The sequence below is a fragment of the Tamandua tetradactyla genome, chromosome 11, assembly GCF_023851605.1.
Source record: "Tamandua tetradactyla isolate mTamTet1 chromosome 11, mTamTet1.pri, whole genome shotgun sequence".
Classification (NCBI taxonomy): Eukaryota; Metazoa; Chordata; class Mammalia; order Pilosa; family Myrmecophagidae; genus Tamandua; species Tamandua tetradactyla.
In genome coordinates this window covers 101,379,120-101,402,515 of record NC_135337.1, presented here as the reverse complement: position 1 = coordinate 101,402,515, position 23,396 = coordinate 101,379,120, and the positions used below count along the sequence as shown (strand labels likewise).

The 23,396-nt window shown below is 40.9% G+C and overlaps 1 long non-coding RNA gene across 1 annotated transcript in view; it reads left to right on the top strand.

Annotated features, from left to right (window-relative positions):
• Positions 1-22,292, top strand: part of LOC143650886 (uncharacterized) — a 126,809-nt gene extending 104,517 nt beyond the window's left edge. The window contains exons 2-3 of the long non-coding RNA XR_013159717.1: positions 8,071-10,240; positions 10,580-22,292. This is a non-coding gene — a long non-coding RNA (uncharacterized LOC143650886). The remainder of the gene's footprint in view (positions 1-8,070; positions 10,241-10,579) is intronic.
• The last annotated feature ends 1,104 nt before the right edge of the window (positions 22,293-23,396 follow it).

Here is a 23,396-nt window from a genome sequence, read left to right as displayed (position 1 = left end):
TTTATCCTAATGTTTGTGATTGCATTAGTGTCATGTTTAAGTTCAGTTAATGTGAGCGTTCTCTGAAATGCTGCAGTTTTTGTAAGAAATCTTATGCCAGTGAACGGAACCAGGGCCATTCTAAGTTTTCAAAACAGGTTTAGGTAATGATTTGCTTTGCTGTAGTTGAGTCCTCCACAGAAATGCTGTTTTCCTCCCCTGAAATTGATTGAACCTGAATGGAGCTTGTCATTCAATGTGCTCTCAAAATACATTTGCAGACTGGTCTCCTATTTTATTGGGAAAAATTACTTTGCAATGGTGTTTTCTATTAAAAAGGCTTGGAACTGTGTGCAGATATTATTACTCGGATTTAGAAACAGATTATGCTAATGTTAGTTTTAGGCTCGGGGTGAGGTTCAGGGTTAAGGTTGGCCTAGCATTAGTGTTTGGTTGTGGGTTTGAGTTTGGCTTAGGTAAGGGTTAGGATTTGGATTATGCTTAGGGTGGAATTAATATTGGTGAGAAGCTTCATGTATGTTTGCGTTTGTTGTTGGTTTTGAGGTTGCTGTAGGTTTATGGAGAGTGCTAATGTTAGGTTTAGGTTAGGTTAAGGATAGTGTTCTCTGAAGAAAGTACTGTCAGTCCAAAAAGTGCATGGATGTGAATGGATCCAATAAATCCCTTTGCCTTCTAAACAGTATTAGGTAAGGGATTGGCATAGCAATTGCTGAGTTTTCTATGAAAATGCTAGTTTTCACATAAGATGTATATCCTAATGAATGGAGCCAGAATGTCACTCAGTTCTCAGAACCCATTTACAGACTTTTCTCGGATAGAATAAGATGAGATATGTTGGACAAAGCTGTTTCACCCAAAAATATATATGGTCACCTGTGGAGCAAGTACATTACACAGTTTTGGAAACAAATTATGTTCAGGCTAGTTCAGTGTCAGGTTTGGGGTTAGGGTGAGGTTTGAGGTTTGGGTTAGGTTTAGGGTGTGGTTGAGTGTAGGGTTCGTATAAAGTTGAGAGTTGGGTTTAGGGTTGGTGTTGGGTTTGAGGTTTGGTTTCTGGTTAGTGTTGGTGGAAGCATTGGGGCTAAGATTATGGTTATGGTTAGGGTTAGGGTTGATGTTAGGATTAGCTTTTGGGTTGTGGTGGGGTGTAGTGTTGGCATATAGTTGAAGGTTGGCTTTAGGGCTGATGTTGGGGTTGGGGTTAGGGTTACCCTTAGGGTTGATCATAGGGTTGGGTCAAGGGTTAGGGTTGGGGTTAGGCTTAGGGTTAGATTTAGTGTGAGTGTTTTGTTTGAATTTATGCTTGGGTTTGAATTAGGGACTGGGTTTAGAGGTGGGGATTTGTGCTGGTATTGGTTCTTTGTGGTTTCAGTTTGTGTTTTTGTTTGTGATTGCATTAGTGTCATGTTTAAGTTAAGTGAAAGTGAGGGTTCTCTGAATTATTGCAATTTTAATAAGTAATCTTATGCCAGCGAATGGAACCAAGACCATTCTACGTTTTCAAAACAGGTTTAGGTAATGGTTTGCATTGCTGTAGTTGAGTGCTCCACAGAAATGCTATTTTCCTGCCAAAAAAAAATTGCGTGAACCTGAATGGAGCTGGTTTTTCAATGAATTCTCAAACCCATTTACATATTGGTCTCCTATTTTACAAGGAAACATTAATTTGCAATGGTGTTTTCCATTAAAAATGCTTGAAACTGTGTGACAAATATTATTACTTGGTTTTCAGAACAGATTATATTAATGTTGGTGTTAGGCTCAGGGTGAGTTTCAGGGTTCAGGTTGGGCTACCATTAGTGTTTGGTCGTGGGTTAGAATTTGGCTTAGGCAGGGCTAAAGATTTGGATTCCGCTTAAGATGGGTTTAAGACTGGTGAGAAGCTTTGCATTTGTTTGTGTTTGTTGTTGATTTTGAGGTTGTTGTAGATTTATGGGGAGTGCTAGTGTTAGGTTTAGGTTAGGTTAAGGATAGTGTTCTCTGAAGAAAGTACTTTCAGTCCAAAAAGTGCATGGAATAGAACGGAGCACCCTTAGCCATCAAAACAGTGTTAGAAAAGGGATTGGCATAGCAATTGTTGAGTTTTCTGTGAAAATGCTAGTTTTCACGCAAGATGTATATCCAAATGCATGGAGCCAGAATGTCACTCAGTTCTCAAAACCCATTCACAGACTTCTCTCAGCTAGAATAAGGTGAAATATGTTGGAGAAACCTGTTTCACCCTAAAAATATATATGGTTTCCTGTGGTCCAAGTACATTATTCAGTTTCTGAAATAAATTATGTTCAGGCTAGTTCAATGTCAGGGTGGGGGTTAGGGTTAGGGATGGAGTTAGGGTTAGGTTTAGGGCTGTGGTTGAGTGTAGAGTTGGTATAAAGTTGAGGGTTGGGTTTAGGGTTAGTTTTGGGTTTGGAATAAGGGTTCATGTTAAGGTTGGTGGTTGTATTGGGGTTAGGGTTAAGGTTAGGGTTAGGGTTGGGTTAGGGTGAGGTTTTGGGTTGTGTGGGGTTTAGTGTTGGTATTAAGTTGAAGGTTGACTTTAGTCTTATGTTGGGGTTGGGGTTAGTGTTACACTTAGGGTTGATCGTAGGGTTGGGGCTAGGGTTAGGGTTAGGATTAGGTTTAGTGTGAGGGTTTGGGTTCACATTTGGTTTTTCATTGATTTTGGGAATGTGTTTGGATGTGGAGATTTGTGCTGGTATTGGTTTTTTGGGGGTTTTGGTTTGTATTTGTGTTTGTGGTTGCAGTAGTGTCATGTTTAAGTTAAGTTAAAGTGAGGGTTCTGTGAAATATTGCAGTTTTAGTAAAAAGTCTTATGCCAGTGAATGGAACCATGACTTTTCAAAACAAGTTTAGGTAAGGGTTTGCATTGCTGTGGTTGAGTGCTCCACAGAAATTCTGTTTTCCTCCCTAAAAAATTGCTTGAACCTCAGTGGACCTGGTCAGTCAATGAGCTCTCAAAACACATTTACAGACTGGTCTCCTATTTTACTAGGAATAATTACTTTGCAATGGGATTTTCCATTAAAAATGCTTGGAACTGTGTGCAGATATTATTACTCAGATTTAGAAACAGATGCTAGTTTTAGGCTCAGGGTGAGGTTCAGGGTAAAGTTTGGCCTAGCATTAGTGTTTGGTTGTAGGTTTGTTTTCAGCTTAGGCAAGGGTTAAGATTTGAATTCTGCATATGGTAGGATTGAAATTGGTGAGAAGTTTCACGTAGGTTTGTGTTTGTTTTAGGTTTTGAGGTTGTTGTAGGTTTATGGGGAGTGCTAGTGTTAGGTTTAGGTTAGGTTAAAGATAGTGTTCTCTGAAGAAAGTACTGTCAGTCCAAAAAGTGCATGGAAGTGAATGGATCCAATAAGTCCCTTTGCCATCAAAACAGTATTAGGTAAAGGATTGGCATAGTAATTGTTGAGTTTTCTGTGAAAATGCTTGTATACACCCAAGATGTATATCCAAATGAATGGAGCCAGAATGTCACTCAGTTATCAAAATCCGTTCACAGACTTTTCTCAGCTAGAATAAGATGAGATATGTTGGACAAAGCTGTTTCACCCTAAAAATATGTATGGTTGTGTGTGGACCCTCATGCAATTGCTAAAGTCAGTGATTTTCCTTCCTGAGATGGAAGGTATTCTCAATCTGGGCCCAATACTTTCTTTTCTAGTTGGTTATGGTGAGTCATTTTGATAATTCTCTCTCTCCCTCTCTCTATCTCTCCCTCTCTCCCTCTCTCTCTGCCTCTTTCTCTGTGTTTGTCTCTCTTTCTGTCTTCATCTCTCTTTCTCTGTTTGTCTCTGTCTCTCTATCTCTTTCTCTCTCCATCTCTCTCTCTCTCTGCCTCTCTGTGTTACCTTTCTGTCTCTCTCTTTATCCCTTTCTGTGTCTCTCTGTGTCTGTCTCAATCTCTGTCTTTATCTTTCACACTGTCTGTCTTCCTTCCTCTCTCTTTCTCTCTGTTTCTCTGTCTCTGTCTTTCTCTCTCTCACCCCACTCCCCCACTCTTACTGTCTCACTCATTTTTTTAGCCTGCCCCTGCTCAGGTCGCCAATATATGGCCGTTGGGTGGGAACAAAGGAATGGCCGATGGCACGTGTGGTGAGGAGGCAAATTGGGACCCTGGCAGTGAAGCAGATCCTTCCAGCAACTTCCCGACCCGGTGGTCGACCAGATGTCCACCACAAATGCCCAGGGCAGTGGATGCGGAGGTGTGTGTGAATGAGAGGATTCAGACCCTGATGTCATACTGGCCCTCTGTTCTGCATGGGTGAGGTTCACCTTCCCCCCTAGGGCCCATGAAAGTCCATTGAGAATAAACAAAGCAATGAGCTGATTTGTTGTTGTTGTTCTTGCAGTGGTAGCAGTGGTGGTCATAGTCACCGTTGTCATTGATCACGAATGTGTGGCTGATAAGGTTACTTATAGATCATCCACCACCCTTACCGTGATCATGCTTCTGAGAAACTGTATGTTCTCCATGGATCCAAGGCTTCTGGGTGCTATCTCCCCAAGAGATGACCTGAGGGTTCCCCTTCCCCTAGCCACCTCCCCTTCTAACCATGCCTCTCCCTCTGGCCTTGGGTTGGGTCCTGGGGAGCTCACCCAACCCAACTGTGGATCCTGAAACTGGCCCGACTGGGCTGGGCAGGCCCGAGGGTATGTCCATCGGCATTCGCTGGGACCTCCCTCAACCTCTCTCCACCCCAGGGGAATGAAGACAGTTTTCTGAAGTGAGCCAGAGGAGGGGGCGGGCGCCTCCAGGGCCTGGGTGGGGTGGGGTGGGGTGCAGTGGGGTGTGGTGCAGTGGGGTGGGGTGTGGTGGGGTTGGCTAGGGTTTGGGGAGTGGGTAGGAAGAGGGATTGGACCACACCACTCCCGAGGGCAGGTCTTCTGTAGGACTCAGGCTGGGGAAGGGGAATTTCCAGGATGTCTTAGTGAGGATAGGTTTGTGTAGAATTGTGGCAAGTGGAGTGACTAGAGCTATGTAGCCCAATATTCTGGTATTAAAATTCATTGAGTGGACTGATGGCTGAGGTCTGTCTAGGAGATAACCTTGAAGTGCATCTGTAGAAAAGTGCCAAAGAGGGAGTTCAGTGTACCTAAAAAAGAAGGGGAAGAGATAGCTGCAGAGAGCTTGGTGCTGGTGGAAGCTAGAGTTGCAAGCCGTAACTGGTCCTTATACTGAAACCAGCAATCTTGGAACCATTTTAAGTAGGAGAGTGTAGTGATTAGACCTGTATCATGAGAAGCAGATTGTTGGAGAACTGAGTGGATACTGAAGGTCTCAGCAGTTGGAGGTTTGTGTTGGCATCCAGGTAGCATTGGTGAGGGAGGCAGTGTGTGCCTTCACTATAGTGTGTGCTCTCACGAGATGTGTGCTTTCACTGTAGGCTCCTCAGTGTGGTGAGTCTGAAGTATTATTAGCCACCAATTGGCTAGTACCTTAATGTATCAGACCTGAAGCTAAGAATAGTTTCTCCTCCTCAGTAAATCTTCTCAATTGTCAGGGGTTCCAAGGTAATGAGTGGGGGGGGGGCAGAATTTTGGTGAAGGCAGCCAGAATCAGTCCTTGCTCCAACTTCACCCATAGGCTTCCTCCCTTCTGGGGACATAGGGTACCTGCCGCCCATGACTTCTGTCAGCCAATTTTTAAATTTTTCTAGTCAAATGAGGAACAGACATCATCTTTTTCACTCTGGAGTTCCTGGATTAATATGAATATCTGTATTGTTTTCACAGCTAGATAGTTGATTCTATGATTTTTCTCCTTTACACATTTTTACATCGGGCAATCATTTGGTTAGGTTTGAATATGTAGGTTTATGGGAGCAACATTTGACTAAACAACTTTTTCTGGCTTTTAAGCAATCATAAGAAGTATATTCTAAGCTGAATATATTAAATTCTTCCATAATATCTTTTCATAGTTTTTGGTTTATTATTTTTACTTTTAATACACATGTGTTCTAGTTTGCTAGTTGCCAGAATGCAATATAGCAGAAATGGAGTGGCTTTTAAAGGGGGAATTTAATAAATTGCTAGTTTACAGTTCTGAGACTGTGAACATGTCCAAATTAAAGCAAGGCTCTAGAAATGCCTAATATAAAGCACCCAGGGAAAGAAACCTTGGTTCAAGAAGGCTGATGATGTTCAGGGTTTCTCCCTCACCTGGAAAGGCACATGGAAATCTTTTGTTGGCTAGTTTTCTCTCTAGGCTTCCTGTTTCATGAAGCTTCCCCAGGGGTGTTCTCCTACTCCATCTCCATAGGTCTCTGGCCATAAGGGCTCTGTGAATCTTTCCAAAAATACTTGCTTCTTTTAAAGGATCCCAGAAAACTAATTAAGACCCACCTTGAGTAGATGTCATCACATCTTCCTCTATTCAAAAGTTAATACCCACAATTGGGTGAGTCACATATTTGTGGAGACAATCTAATCAAGTTTCCAACATATATGGCTGAATAGGGTGTAAAAGAAATGGTTGCTCCCACATGATTGGACTAGGATTAAGGGGTGGCTTTTCTACGGTACATAAATCCTTTCAAATCAGTACATGCATGCACGTAGAAAATTACCCAAGCATGTACCCTTACATTCTCTATTCATATTAGGAATTAGATTATTTCCCACATCCAGAAGCCCTGCTCAGGCACTTATCCCAATCCCTTTATACTCTCTTCTGAAAATATAAACACAGCTTTGATGTATTAAAAGTGTGAAATGGTTTTACTTCTTTCTTGGCTGTTTAATCAAGTTAAATATTTTATATTAATTTGTGGCTGACTTTCTCACTATCATTATAATTATGAAGTTCATCTATGTGACAAGTAGAGTAGTTAGTGCCTGCTATTTGATGACATAGTCTATTGTATAAATATATCATCATTTATCCATCCTACTGTTGTAGAGGTTTGCATTCTTTTCCAGTTCAGGCTCTTATAAATAAGGTTGCTGTGAACATTTTTGTATGTATTTTGGTGCACATGTGTGTTAAAATTTCTGATTATAAAACTTGGAGCAGAAAACCTTGGTCATAGGATATGAGTACATCAGAGTTACTTGATAGTGCAAAATAGTTTTCTAAAGTATTAGTACCATTCCTAAGTTCTCTCCAGCTGTGTATGAGCATTTCAGTAATATAACTTGTTTGCCAATACTCTTTAAATTTTACATTCAAAATTTCAATTTAGGGCCCCTAGTAATCATACCCAGGTTTCTGTAACCTAACCAGTGATTGAAATGACTAAATCAATCATACCTTTTACCACTGGTTTGTTTCTACTTCATATTTGTTGTAATGATCCCATTTTAAATCTTAGGGTGTGCACTTTAGGGTGTGCAAAGGTGTCCACTTTGGTGTGCCTGAACACTAGGTTTTCTTCCCTGAGCTCCACTCAGCCTCCCACCCTTAAGAGTCAGTCCTTACTTTGAAGGGAAATATCTGCTCGTGGGCTCTCCTCTTCCCTGGACCTTGTCACCACATAGCTTCAACAGTGACTTGAAAGAGTAATTGTTGTGTGTGTATTTGTGCTTGTGTATGTGTTTTTTCATGTTGCAATCTTGATCTGAAATTTCATTCTATGGATCATGTGAAATTTCCAGCATCCTCAGAGTAAGTCTAACCCATCCACTTATTACATAGTTTGATATATCCAACAGTTTAGAAGCTTATATGAGATAAACAGACCATCATACATTATGAATTCAGTGGTGTCAGAAAATCTACTCTGCTGGATAATTTTACTCTTTCCCTCATAAAAGATTGAGATGCTTAAAGCTTTGATTTTTATCCTGTTTACTTGAGGTCCAAGTTGAGGATGCTGGAGAACTTTTCCAGGGTTCCAAGAGAGTAGATGACAAAGGCTGGAATCAAACCCAGGTCTCAGTGATCTGGTCCAAAATCCCATATTCTTCCCACAAACCTATGCAGCTCCAGAGTGAAAGCTTTCAATGTAGGTGGATTGGTAGGGTGGAGAGAAAAATCAGTAGTGCCTTCAAATGTGGCAGTGATCAGGGCCATACATTTTCTAGAATTTTCCAAGCTGAAGAATATTTTCTCTTCAACAGGAATGAAGAAACACCTTGGCAACATCACTGCTTTCCTGTCCAAGAGCTTGGATTCATATCCTCTGAATTGTCAAGGGATAGAAGAATAGTTTTCAAACTAGTCTGTGATTGGCTGCAGTTTGTGACCTGAGCTCTCCTTAACACTTAACTCAGCTACAGAGGACTCTTTGCCCTTAATTGACAATTGTCCCTAATTTCTTTTCACTGGAGAGAACCCACAATGCCCATCTCTCTTGAATAAATCCCTCAGCCCAGACCTTCATTCACAGACCAGTGGCCTTTACAGCATTCCTGGCAGAAGTTCAGATAGGAGCCAGATGCCCCATCTGCCTGGATTTCCTGACAGACCCTGTCACCATCAAATGCGGGCACAACTTATGCCACTCGTGCATCCAGGAGACCTGGGAGAATCTACAGGACAGGCCCCTTTGCCCTGTCTGTAGGCACCAATGCCAAGAGTGGCACTTCAGGAGCAATGCCCAGTTGGGAAGTATGAGTGAAATTGTCAAGTTCCTCCACATTACTAGAGGCAAGAGGAAGAGGCAGGAAGAGACACGCTTGTGCAAGCAGCACGGTCAGGTCCTGACCCGTTTCTGTGAGGAAGATAAAGAGGTGCTGTGTCCCCTGTGCGCTCAATCCCCTGACCATCAGGATCACCATGTGAGGCCAATAAAGGAGGCTGCCTCTCACCATAGGAAAGACTTCACAGTTACATTATGTCCCTGAAGAAACAAGTGGCAGACTTGGAAAAGCTGACAGCCATGCATGACATAAATCTATCAGAACTGAGAGAGAAGGTAGAAACCAAGGTGCAGAAATTGCTCTCAAAATTTGAGCACCTGAATCACATTTTAGAATATGAGCAAGTGGCAGTTCTTTCAAGATTATCTGATGAAGAGAAGAAAATTTAGCATAAATGCTATGAAAACATAGCATCATTTTTAGAGTATATCTCCACACTCAAAAGTTTGCTAACAGAGGTTGCAGAGAAAAGTGTGATGTCAGAAGTGAAATTACTGGCAGACATCAAGAGTATCCACTATAGGTATCAAAGCCTTAAATCTCCAGCCCCTTATTCTTTCCAGTTAAGGAAAGAAGGACTGAGTCTTCCTCTGCAGTATTCAGCTCTGCAGAAAACTAAGCAGAAATTTACAGAAGATGTCATGCTTGATCCTGAAACAGCACATCTGAATCTGCTTGTCTCTGAGGATAAAAAGTCTGTGATATTTGTAAAGAAAAAGCAAAGGCTTCAACCTAATCCAAAGAGATTTATGATTGATGTGACTGTACTGTATTCTGAAGGATTTGATTCTGGCAGACATTATTGGGAGGTCCAAGTGGGTGACAAGCCATAATGGACTGTGGTGGTTTGTAAAGATTCCCTTCCCAGGAAGGGACAGTGACTCCTGGTCAGGACAGAACAGATGCTAGGCAATCCAGCTGTTGGATGGAGTCTACATTGCAGAAGGCACTGCTCCAATCACTATTCCATTAACAGAAAAGCCCAGAGGAATTGGCATTTATCTGGACTATGAGTTGGGTGAAATTACATTTTACAGTTTGAATGAAAGGTATCATATCCATACCTTTACTGACAGATTTTCTGAAATACTCAAGCCTTACTTCTGTATTTGGCATGATTTTAAACCTCTTACTATCTGCAATAACAGATGATGAATGAGAAACTACCTGTATTGGTGTCTCACTGCTGCATTGTCTTCCCGTAATTTGTGGAGAGTAGGAAGAACAGTGCACACCTACCCATGAATTTAGCTCCAAAACATTTTTAAAATGCTTCTATGACTGAAGCAAAGTTGTTTCAGCTAATCATTGTTTTGATGGATGTTGTTGGAACTCCAGATCTTTTGGGTACAGCTGTGTAAATTGTTTCTGGAATTGTAATATTAAGAGTGTACAGAACTGTAGCTTTTCACCTCCAATAAATACATTGTGGGTATGATTACATATGTCCTGAATTTACACATTTATCTGTTTTAAAAGTATCTTAAAATTGTGGAAAGAATTTGGAAAGACAGCTCCCTGTGAATCTCTCATGTTTTTGTACAGCTTGTGAAAGGAGAAGCTGACTGATCTACCCTATCTGTTCCAGGTTGATCACACTGGGAGCAGTCTTGTAATGTAGATAAAGCACTTCCATCTGGAGCAAAGGGTAAGTTTGTTTATTGTAGTGTAAAATAAACATTATTTTCTCCCTCCAAAGCAAATGTCAGTTGATTTACTGCTCATTATAAGGGATTTGGGTTTTGCTAATTACCAGTGGTGCATCCTAAGTCAAAGCATCATAGAAAATATGGAGTTAATGCCTATTTTTCTAAAAAATTGTCTATTTTTCTAAAACCCATGTCTCTGGCAACAACTTCAGGGGCATAACTTCCATCATGCATTCCAAGGACCTGTCTTAATAAAAAAATCTTGATAAGCAACAAAGATTAAATATACAGTGACTCCACCATGTATGCACAATATCTGTTATGTCCTCCATGTCCAGGTGAAGTTTGCCAATTGGGTCACTTTTGCTATATGCAATTTTGCTTGGCAACAAAAATGACCTGCCACTTTGAGGTTCCTACTAGAGAAACAGAGGTAAGTCACTAAGTGAAATTAAATTAAGATAAAATACTGCTGTACAATAGGGGTGTTTTGCTGCCCTTTATAAAAACAAATGTCATTATGATGTACAATTGCATATAATAAATTAGATTTTTAAATTAGAAATTTGGTAAGTTCTGACAAATGATATACTCATGAAACCATCACCACAATCAAGATAAGAAAAATTCTGTTACCCTCCAAGACTTGCTTGTACCTCTTTTTAGGCAGTCCTTTCCTCCCTGCCCCCCAACTTCCCAGTCCCCAGGAAACCATGTGTTGATAGTTGATTGGTTTATATTTTCTAGAATTTTGGCTTAGTGATATAATACACATTATAGTCTTTGAGAACAATTAATGATATTCTCCATAACCTCCTACTTTGTTAGGAGCTGGGTAAGATCCAAACCCAAGTTAATTCACTCCAACTCCAGCAGATTGCCTTACCTATGTATTTTTCTTAGTTCTACCTTTTAACTCTAGTTCATACATCATATGAATATCCATTTTTCTTCTTTGAAGTACATGATTTATTTGAGGTGCAATCTCAAATGTAATTACCAAGTCAAGTAATACAATGATAGTTCTCTAAATGATTTGAGGGTGATATGAACGGGTAGAGAGAATGATATGGGAAGATGAAAATGTGACAGAAAAACCCTGTGGAGTTGAAAAGCTACCCATTTCAGTACTTACTTTACACTTGTGTATTTCTGTATTACCTCACATGTCTGATGCATAGATTCAACTGGATGTTTAGGTGAAGCACTTGAAACAGCAAATATAAAATATGAACTTGGTAAATGATGGTTATGCTTAGGAAACAAATTAGAAAGCCAAATACATTGTGAGAAACAATCTAGACTGGTGCATACTTACAGGTTTTGCATAAAACACCCACATCATTTATATTTCCCATTAAGGCTTTTCCTTGGCAACATATTTTAAAATAGGATGAAGTATAAGTGCCATCATAGGAGAAAAATAATAGAAAACAGCACTTGCAGCATATATAAGTTGTTCTTATTTTGAGTTATGTGAAGGTAAATGTTCTAAACCTATACACATATAAATCATTCAAATGTTTGATTTTATACACAGACTATTTGGGAAATTGAAGAAATCATTAGTTAATAGAGGATAGGGATAGAAACTGTTGTGTACCCATTCTACATAATGAAAACTTTCTAAAATATTTCAGATATTATTCTTTCTTTAAAATCTTTTATATCAGATCTGTCTGGAGAGCAGTCACATGTGTAAATTAAATGAAAATTCTGCTCTCCTCTGAGTAGATGGCCTTCACATGAACATGAGGTAAAGTCTACATTCAGTTGCTCCCCTCTCCCTCTGCACTGTAGCACCTTGGTGGGGGGGAGTTGTTTTTTCTTGTCTACCAGGCTTCTGGCCAACATGCACCCACTGTGAGCACTCAACAAATCTGTTGAAATAATACATGAATAAAATAATCTGTCAATGGATAGGAAGCCAAGTACATATCTATAGCTTAACATAAAGTCTCTAAGAAAGATAAGGCCTATAGATGCAGATCCAAAGATTATCATAACTTAGTGGATGAAACCTTGTACAATGAAGAAATTTTCTAAATCAGGTCTCCAGGTCTTCCAAACATATAATTTTGGTGCATTATGCCCAGGGAGATCTGTTGCCAACCCCGACTTGATGGTGCCCATCCAGAGCCCTGCTGTCACCTTCTCGAATTCTCTTATAGAGCCTCCAACATCCAGAGTTAACATAGAGGAAGGAAAGACATTGCTAAAGGGAGTTTGTCTGCTAATTGTGTATCTGTGGAAGTGAAAGACTATATGAATGAGTTTGGGATGCCAGAAAAGATAGCTAAGGGCAGATTCTGGAAATGTGCTTTTTTAGGAAGAGAGAATATAAAAGTGACCTAAGAAGTAACTGTCATGATCAGGTTCATATGTCAACTTGGCCAAGTGGTGGTACCTATTTTGTTGAGCAAATGCTGGCCTGTCTATTGTGATTAGGACATTTCATAGAATTAAATCATGATCCTGTCCGCTGCATCCACAGCTGATTCCATTAGTAACCAGCCAAGGGGAGTGTCTTCTGCAAGGAGTGATGCTTAATCTAATCACTGGAGCCTTTTAAGGAGGATTCAGAAGAGACAGGTTCTTTTCCTGCTTTGGCCGGCGAGCCTGTTCTGTGGAGTTAATCCAGACCCTCTATTGGAATTGTCAGCTTCACAGCCTGCCCTGTGGATTTTGGACTCTGCATTCCCACAGTTATGTGAAACACTTTTATAAATTTTATATTTGCAAGTGTTTCCTGTTGATTCTGTTTCTCTGGAGAACCCTAACTAATATAACTTGGTACTGGAAATGGTTCTTAAGAAACAGAAACTTAAAAATGGGTTTATATGACTGGTTTTCTACTCTGACAGGACTTAAAGACACTAAGGACTCTGCTTCCCATAATCAGAATGACACTCCCAATCCACGGAGTGAGTTGGCAGAAGAGATAGTCAAAATATCAGCATTCAATTTTCCTAATTCTATGTTTGTATAAAGCCAGGCTCTGGGGGATAATGTTTTTGACACCTTTACAGAGCTTTTTGGAAGTAAGAGGTATAGTGATGTTGGCCAGTTGTTAGATATACTGGATACACTAAGGAGGGCAAGGGATGGGCTTAAGGCTTCAAATGAGAATTTTAAGTGCTGTCTAACAGATGTAGATGTTTCTGTGAGTATCCTGAAGTAAAATCTTATTTCCTATAGCCATAGACTTGAGATCTCTGAAAATCAGACTCACAATCTTATTTTTAGAGTAGCAACTTCACAACATAAACTGAAATCTCAATGTTGCATGGTGTCTGCCATTAAAAAGTGAGGGCATTGATTGGAAAGGAGTGGGATCCTGAAAATTAGGATGGTGATATATGGATTGTTAATGATGTCAGGGGCGAGGTTGAAATCCTAGGTTACACTGAGTCTTCTCTAGATAACCCTGTAATAGTCTGCCCTGAAGACTATAATCACCCCACCTCCAGCCTGCCTTGAGGAGTTGACCACCCAAACTCCTCCTGAAGGAATTAGCCCCAGAGTGATTAATCCCGTTTTACCAGATGAAATTGCAAATGAATGCCCTGAAGCGAATGGCTTGGAAGATATTTCTAATTCTTCTCATGACCCGCACCCACAACCCCTCATATCCATGAGACCTATAACTAGACTAAAGTCTCAACAGGCCCCTAAAGGTGAGTTGCAAAATATCACACATGAGAAGGTATATTTCAAAATAACTGTGTGAGTTTTCCAATTTATATAGACAGATATCAAGGGAATATGTGTGGCAATGGATTTTATGGGTGTGGGATAATGGTGGGAAGAATATAAGGCTGGATCGGGCTGAATTTATTGATATGGGCCCACTAAGCAGAAATTCTTCATTCAATGTTATAGCTTGAGGGTTTAGAAAAGGTATTAACAGTTTGTTTGAAACATGGATCAAAAGGTGACCAACATTGCCTGAGGTTGAAATGCCAGAATTGCCCTGGTATAATGTAGATGAGGGGATCCAGAGGCTTAGAGAGATTGGAATGCTAGGGTAGATTTATCATGCAAAGCCTGCTCTTACACCCCAGTAATGTCCAAAGGATGCACCTTTTACCAGAACAGTGAGAAATAAATTTGTGAGACTAGTAACATCATCCCTGAAAAGCTCTGTGGTTGCACTTCACTGTAGGTCAGATATTACTGTAGGAACTCCTGGAAGTGTGCTAAAATCCTTAAACACAATGAGGATGACTGGATTCTTAGTTGGCAGAAGCCAGGTGTCAGTACTTAATGGTCAAAGACAGGGTAGATGTGGCTATTATAATAGACAGCAAACTCAAATCAGGAGTCAAAATAATCTGACTCTCAGAGATTTGTGGCATTGGCTGGTAAATCATGGGGTACCTAGAAATATAATAGAAGGGCAGTCTACTAAATTCTTGTTCAAGCTGTATAAACAAGAGTTCTAGGACAAGTGAACAGAAGTCTGACCTGAATTATGAAAACACAGTGTCGTTGCCCCTTAATCAATTTCCGGACTTGAGACAATTTACAGACACAGAGCTCCTTGAATGAAGCGGAGGTCAGGTCCCCTTGGAGGAGAACCCTGTTACACAGCCACAAATTTATACTGTTAATCTTCCTCCAAACCTTCCCCCAAGGAGACTGGTCACCTTTTACCAATTGCATTGGGGAAAAGGAAATGAGCAAGAATTTCAGGGATCATTAGACACTGGTTCAAAAGTGACATTTATTCTGGGGACCCAAAACATCACTCTTGTACACCAGTCAGATTGGGGGCTCATTGAGGCCAGGTAAGCAATGGAGTTTTAGCTCAGTTCCATCTCATAGTGGGTCCAGTGGGCCCTGGACTCATTCTGTAGGTATTACCCCAGTTCCAGCATGTATAATTGGAATAGACATACTGAGCAACCGGCAGAATTCCCACATTGGCTCTCTAACTCGTTGAGTGGGGGGTTATTATGGTGGGAAAGACTAAGTGGAAGCCACTAGAACTTCCTCTACCTAGCAAAATAGAAAATCAGAAGCAATACCAGATTCCTGGAGGGATTGCAGAGATTACTGCCACTCTTAAGGACTTGAAGGATGCAAGGATGGTGATTCCTACCACATCCCCATTCAACTCTCTTATTTGGCCTGTGCAGAAAATAGATGAGTCTTGGAGGATGACAGTGGATTATCATAAGCTCAACCAGGTGGAATCTCCAATTGTAGCTGCTGTTCCAGATGTGGTATCATTGCTAGAGCAAATAAATACATCCCCTGGCACCTGGTATGCAGCTATTGATCTGTCAAATGCTTTTTTCTCAAGAGCCATTAGTAAGGATCACCAGACACAGTTTTATTTCAGCTGGCAAAGGCAGCAATATACTTTCACTGTCCTACCTCAGGGGTATATCAACTCTCCACCCCTATGTCATAATCTTGTCCCCAGGGACTGTGATCATTTCTCCCTCCCACAAGACATCACACTGACCCATTATATAGATGACTGCATGTTGATTGGACGTAGTGATCAAGAAATAGCAACTACTCTAGACTTACTAGTAAGGTATTTGTGTGTCAGAGGATGAGAGATAAATCCAACAAAAATATAGGGGCCTTCCACCTCAGTAAAAATTTCTGGGTGTCCAGTGTTGTGAGGCATGTCGAGATATCCCTTCTAAGGTGAAAGATAAGTTGCTGCGTCTGGCCCCTCCTATGACCAAAAAAAAGGTACAATGCCTAGTTGGTTTCTTTGGATTTTGACAATAACACATTCCTCATTTGGGTGTGCTACTCCAGTCCATTTATCAAGTGACCAGAAAAGCTGCTAATTTTGTGTGGGGATCTGAACAAGAGGAGGCTCTGTGACAGATCCAGGCTGCTGTACAAGCTGCTGTGTCACTTGGGTCGCATGATCCAGCAGATCCAATGGTGCTGAAAGTGTCAGTGGCAAATAGAGATGGTGTCTGGAGCCTTTGGCAGGTCCCTATATGAGAATCACAACACAGACCCTTAGGATTTTGGAGCAAAGCCTTACCATCTGCTGCAGATAACTACTCTCCTTTTGAGAAGTGCTTTTGGCCTTCTCCTGGGCCTTAGTAGAGACTGAACACTTAACCATGGGCAACCAAGTTACCAGGAGACCTGAGTTGCCTATCATGAGCTGGGATGTAGTCTGACCGACCAAGCCATAAGGTTGGGCGTGCACAGCAGCACTGTATTGTAAAATGTAAATGGTATATATGAGATAGGGCCAGAGCAAGTCCTGAAGGTACAAGTAAGTTACATGAATAAGTGGCCCTACTGCTTATGGTCTCCACTCCTGCTACATTGCCTTCTCTTTCCAAGACCAGAGCTATAGCCTCTTGGGGAGTTCCTTACAGTGAGTTACTGAGGAAGAAAAAACTCAGGCCTGGTTTGCAGATGGCTCTGCATGACATGCAGGTACCATCCAAAAGTGGACACCTGTAGCATTACCACCCCTTTCTGGGGTGTTCTTGAAGGACAGTGGTGAAGGGAACTCCTCCCAGTGGGTAAAACTTTCAGCAGTGCACCTGGTTGTTCATTTTGCTTGGATGGAGAACTGGTCAGAAGTGCATTTGTATACTGACTCATGGGCTGTTGCAAATGGTTTGTCTGGATGGCCAGAGACTTGGAAAGACCATAATTGGAAAACTGGTGAGAAAGAGGTCTGGGGAAGAAGTATGTGGATAGACCTTCATGAGTGGGCTTAAAACATGAACATATTTGTATCCCATGTGAATACGAACCAGAGGGTGACTTCAGCAGGGTAAGATTTTAATAATCAAGTGGATAAGATGACCCATTCTGTGGATACCACTCAGCTGCTTTCCCCAGCAATTCCTGTCATTGCCCAATGGGCCCATGATCAAAGTGGTCATGGTAGCAGGGATGAAGGTTATGCATAGGTTCAGCAACGTGGACTTCCACTCACCAAGGCTGTCTTGGCTACAACCACTGCTGAGTGCCCAATCTACCAGCAGCAGAGACCCACACTCAGCCCCCAATATGGTACCATTCCCTGAGGTGACCAGCAAGCTACATGGTGGCAGATTGATTACTTTGAGCCACTCCTTCATGGAAGGGGTAGCAATTTGTTCTAACTGGAATAGACACATACTCTGGATATGGTTTTGCTTTCCCTGCATGCAATGCTTCTGCCAAAACTACCATCCATGGGCTTACAGAATGCTTTATCCATCTTCATGGTATTCCACACAGTATTGTTTCTGATCAAGGAATACATTTCACAGAAAATGAAGTGCAGGAATGGGCACATACTCATGGAATTCTCTGGTCTTACCATGTTCCCCATCATCCAGAAGCAGCTGGATTGCTAGAACAGTGAAATGGCCTTTAGAAAACTCAATTACAGTGCCAACTAGGTGGCAATACCTTGAAGGGCTGGGATAATGTTCTTCAGGAAGCTGTATATGTTCTGAAGCAGCATCCGCTGTATGATGTTTCTCCCATAGCCAGGATCCAAGGGTCCAGGAACCAAGGGATGGAAATGGTAGTGGTACCACTCACTATTACCCCTAGTGATCCACTAAGGAAATGTTTGCTTTCTGTCTCTGTGACCCAGAGCTCTGCTGGTCTACAGGTTTTAGTTCCAAAATAAGGAGTGCTTCCCACCAGTAGAAATAACAATGATTCAATTGAACTGGAATCTAAGACCACCACCTGGTCACTTTGGGCTACTTATGCCCCTGGATCAACAAGCCAAGAAAGGAATTGCATTATTGTCTGGAGTGATTGACACTGACTATCAGGGGGAAGTAGGACTGCAACTACACAATGGAGGTAAAGAAGAGTTTTCTTGGAATATAAGAGATCCCCAAAGGCATCTTTTAGTACTACCATTCCTTTGATTAAAATCAATGGAAAACTGCAACAACATAATCCAGGCAGGACTGTCAATGGCCTTGGAACTTTAAGAGTTAAGATTTGGGTCACCCCACCAGGCAAAGAACAATGGCCAGCTGAAGAGCTTGCTGAGGGTAAAGGGAATATGGAATGGGTAGTGGAAGAAGGTAGTGATAAATATGAACTTTGACCAAGTGATCCATTACAGGAATGAGGACTGTAATGCTGTTTTGTCCATGTTATAATTTTTAAGTTGTAAGATATCAAGTTTAAGAATGAATATTACCCAAAGATTTGCACCCCATTCTGGAGAGATTTATTGTGTTTCCAGTTATATACAGGACAGTTGACTATTGTTAGTTGAATGAAAAAAATGTGTATTTTATTCTTTTTTATTTAGAAATTCGGTATGGTTTAAGGTGGTATGTAAAGCTGCCAAGTTGACAAGGGGTGGGCTGTCATGATCAGGTTCATATGTCAACTTGGCCAAGTGGTAGTAGCTGTTTGTCTGGTTGGGCAAGTGCTGGCCTGTCGCGATGAGGACATTTCATACAATTAAATCATGGTCATGTCAGCTGCATCCACAGCTGTTTCTATTTGTAATCAGCCAAAAGGAAGTGTCTTCTGCAAGGAGTGATGCTTAATGTAATCATGGGAAGCATTTTAAGGAGGATTCAGAAGAGGCAGGCTCTTTTCCTGCTTCAGCTGGCGAGCCTCTTCTGTGGAGTTCGTCCAGACCCTGTATTGGAATCATCAGCTTCACAGCCTACCCTGTGGATTTTGGACTCTGCATTCCCACAGTTATGTGAGACAATTTTATAAATTTCTTATTTGTGAGTGTTTCCTATTGATTTTGTTTCTCTAGAGAACCCTAACTAATACAGTAGATATGAGAGAGACTAACCTCAGGACTTAGTTGTTATTGAATGGAATAATCAAATCTTGAACCAAGAGTTCAGAGTAATATGCAAATCTAAAATCAATCACTAAAATAAGCAAGGAAGATGCAAATATTTTCCTAAATTTCTTGAATCATGTGCTATGCAAAATTCCTATTACTTAAAAATAAAATATTCTAAGTGTAAGAATAGAATTAAATTTAGCTTTCACACTAAATGAAATGGAGTGGAAGCATGAAACGAACTAAAAAAAGGGCTGCAAAATCAACTCAGACCAGTCACACAGACAAGGATTGGGATCAAATCCTTATCTGAGTGGAAACAATTCTAAATAAGTAATGACCAGTGTCGCTGGTTTTTAAAACATAATTAAAAGTGGCTACTGTTTGTTAGTTAGACTTCTCTGTTAGGCTATAACCTCTAGAGTATCCAATCAGTGGAGAAACATGGGAGGGACCTGCATGTTACGTTTATGGAATAAATGCTAATGCTTTCTGTCGCCCAGTGCAGAGACCCACCATATTTTAGTCATTCGCCCATTCCACAAGACAGTGAATAAATTCTTTTCCCCTCTGCAATCAGGCAAGCTTTTATTCTCTTTCAGGTATGGCTTTCTTTCTTATAGCTTTGCAGGCTTGTTTGGGATCTAAGGCTTTGAAACAGGATCCCTGGGGAGAACAAAGGGAAGGTGCACCCTGCTGATTGTGCAATCTTGAACTCTGCCCATTGGGGGCCAACTTCTGACAGTTATAGACACCCTAGACTGGATGCTTAGATCTGCCAATTGTGAACAAAGAAGGGAAAGGAAATCTGCCTCACACTGACCAGGCAACTCTGTGCATAACCCAAGTTAAGAAAAAAAAGGGACTATTACATATATTCTTGGTGGTCAGAAATTACGGTGAGCTTGAGGTTGAGATTCCATGTATGAGATGTGAGATATATTGTATGAAGTGAGTGGTGAACCCAATCCTTGGTACCCTTCTTCCTTGAGGTGTGGGTCTGGAGATAGACAAAACCAAATGTTGCTAAGAGAAAGGAACACCAATAAGACTCAGAAAATGTAATGGAGGCAGTTGGCCAAGTAAGGGACAAAAGATAAGGGGGTTCTTATAGAGTGTCCCAGACACATTCCGCTGGAAAATCCATTAGGGAGGATGTTAAAACATTGGACTGATAGTGATTAGACCAAGGGAAAGGACAAAAAGAAAATTATTAAATATTGTAAAACTGGGGAAAAAGAAAGCATTTTTTCTGCCCAATATAGTCTGGTCAAAATACAGGACAGATGAGGATTGGTTTGGGTTCACTTCACGCTTTATGTTAATAAAAAGAAGGCCTTCCAAAAGAGTTTGCTTATGCTATATGCTGGCTAAAGAGAAGGGGAACGCCTGTTTATCCTACAAAGGCTAAAAACCCAGGATCAAAACTTAAATCTTTGAAAACTAAAGCCTGGGGAGTATATTAGTATTTCAGTGGTAAAATTCTTGTCTGTTATGTGAGAGACTCGGGTTTGATTCCTAGTTCATGCACATTCCAAAAAACAAACAAGCAAGCAAAACAAGCAAACAAAATTGATGCTGCAATAATAGGATACTTACATGGAAAAATAATGAAATGTAACTTTAACATACAGTATACAAAAAAAACAGCTAGGGTGGAGTGATGGTGCCTCAGTGGCAGAATTTTCACCTGCCAAGTTGGAAACCCGGGTTCAATCCTCAGTGCCTGCCCATGCAGGATAAAATAAAACAGCTAAAGTCTGGGATACTTTATTGAGCCATTCCTTGACCTGGGGCAGGAACTGATGGAACCTAAGAGCCCAATAGAATTAATCTGTGTTCCCCCAAAAGAACCAGAGACCAATTGAGGCCAACTTCTCCACATGTTACAAACCACCAATTGAGGAAGGAGTTGGAACTGTGTAAGAAAGATATACAAAATTTTTCATTTCTGGGTGCTCCTGGGGAAATAAGGATGAGAGAACATAGACCTGCTGAGTCTCTATACCCTCTGAGAAAAGTACCAATTGGACCAGGAAAAATCAGTTACATAAATGTCCCATTGATGAGTACAGAAGTAAAGAGTTTCAAAGAGATGAAATCATTAATGGACAACACAGTGTGTTTAGCCAAACAACTGAATCAATTTTTAGGTCCCAGTTTGTATACCTGGTCCGAACTTATGACCATCCTAAATATCCTGTTTATAGGAGAGGAAAGGGGAAATGGTGATAAAGGTGGCTATGAAGGAATGGGAAATAAAGCACCCAAACAGTCAAATGGTAATGTCAGTAGAGAAAAAAATTCCCCTTATAGACCCTAATCATGACAATAATGATCAGGAAAGCAGAGTACAAATCAAGGATCTTAAGAGGATCTCATTGTACAAGGGATAAAATTGACTCTTTCCAAATCTCAGAACCTAAATAAGGCCTTTGAGGTGACTCAAGAAGAAGATGAAACTCCCTTTGCTCACCTGCAAAAGTTGAGGGACCAGGTAAGAAAATACTTAGGAATGAACCCTGATCATCCTGTGGCCCAAGGAATACTAACAGTCAGTTATATAAAGGGATCTTGGCCTGATATTTGAGAAGAAATTCAGAAATTAGATGAGTGGACAGATAAGCCACTAGAAGAGTCATTGAGAAAGTCTTAGAAACTGTGTGTGAAAAGGGAAAAATAAAAACAGAAGCAAAAGTCTAAAGTCATAATGAGCACAGTCAACCACATGGTCAGGAAGAGATTAGAGACAAAGCAGAGAGGAGGCAGGCAGAGGCAGGATAGAGAAGCAGTCTTGACCAGATGAGAAAAAGTAAAAAAAGGGCACAGGACTCTGCACTGTGTTATCACTGTGGGAAACCTGGTCATTTCAAAAAGGAGTGCTCAAGTCTAAAAGGGAAGGTCAGATAATACCCCTGATGAATTTGGGGGACTAGGGAAATCAAGGGCTCCTCGCCCCAAGAGCCATACCAGGAGTCTTTAATAAATCAAAATGTGGGACCATATCAGAAAGAAATATTTTTAGTAGACACTGAGGCAGCTCAATCTTCTATAAGCCACATCCCAATGGGAGTTGAATTCTCCAGGAGTTCCCTCACTGTTTTGGGAGTAAAAGAAACAGGATTTAAAGCCCCCATTTTCAAACCTACTAACATCTGGTAGGTAGATAACCAAATTTTGGGCCCCCGCTGTACATCCCAGAAGCTGGATATAACTTTTTGGGAAGGGACCTGATAGTACCCATGGGAATGGACCTAGAGTTATGGGATGGCCAAATACAAGTTGTCAAAAAGAAATCCATCCTGTTGAGGAAGAAACAGAAACTTCAGCTTCTGAAAACCTATATATCTTATTTCAATATTCCCATTCTACCTTTCCAAAAAGAAGATGGCAGTTGGAGGATAGTGCAGGACCTGAGGGCCATCAACCAAATTGTTGAAGTTAGATATCCCCCATAGTCCCTAACCCTTATACTCTACTTAGTAGGATACCCTACCATAATAGATGGTTCAGTGTAGTAGATCTGAAAAATATCTTTTGAGCCTGCTTCCATAATCCAGAGAGTAGAGACTTCTTCTCCTTTCAATAGGAAAATCCTTTTCCTGGGAGAAGTAGCAGTATAAGTGGACAGTCCTACCCCAAGGCTTCACAGAGTCCCCTAATCTTTTTGGACAGAAATTGGAAAAAAGTGTTAGAAAAATGTTCAATCCCGTTTGAAATTACCTTTTTACAATATGAAAATGATCTGTTAATATCAGGTAAAGAAAAGAAGGCAGTTGCTGAGGCTGCGAAAGAGCTGCCGAACTTCCTAGGAGACCATGGGCTAAAGATATAAAAAAAAAAACTACAACTTGTGGAAAAAGTAGTTAGACACTTAGGTCATAATTAGATTGCCTCTTCCCTAGATAAAGAAGGGACTAAAGAAATTCTTAGAAATAGTTGGCTATTGTAGGTTGAAGATAGATGCTAATGCCTCTGAAACTAAAGGACTATAACAAAAACTGCTAGAGGAAAAGCCTGACAAATTTAAATGGAAATAAAAGGAAGTAGGAGTCTTGAACAGGCTCAAATAAGCACTAATACAGGCTCCTGTTCAATCTCTCCACTCCTTTGAGAAGTCTTTCCATCTATTTGTTACAGTGGATAAAGGAACAGCCTTAAGGGCACTAAGCCAAATCTTGGGAGGCCAAAAGAGACGTGTATCTTTCCTTTCTAAAATTTTGGACACTGTCTCCAGAAAGATTGGCCAAAGAATGTTCAAGATTTTGTGGCAACCACTGTCCTAGTAGAAGAAAGTAGGAAACTGACTTTTTGAAGGGCATTAATGGACAGCACCCCCATCAAATCCGGACGATTTTATTCCAAAGGTCAGGGAGATGGCTGAC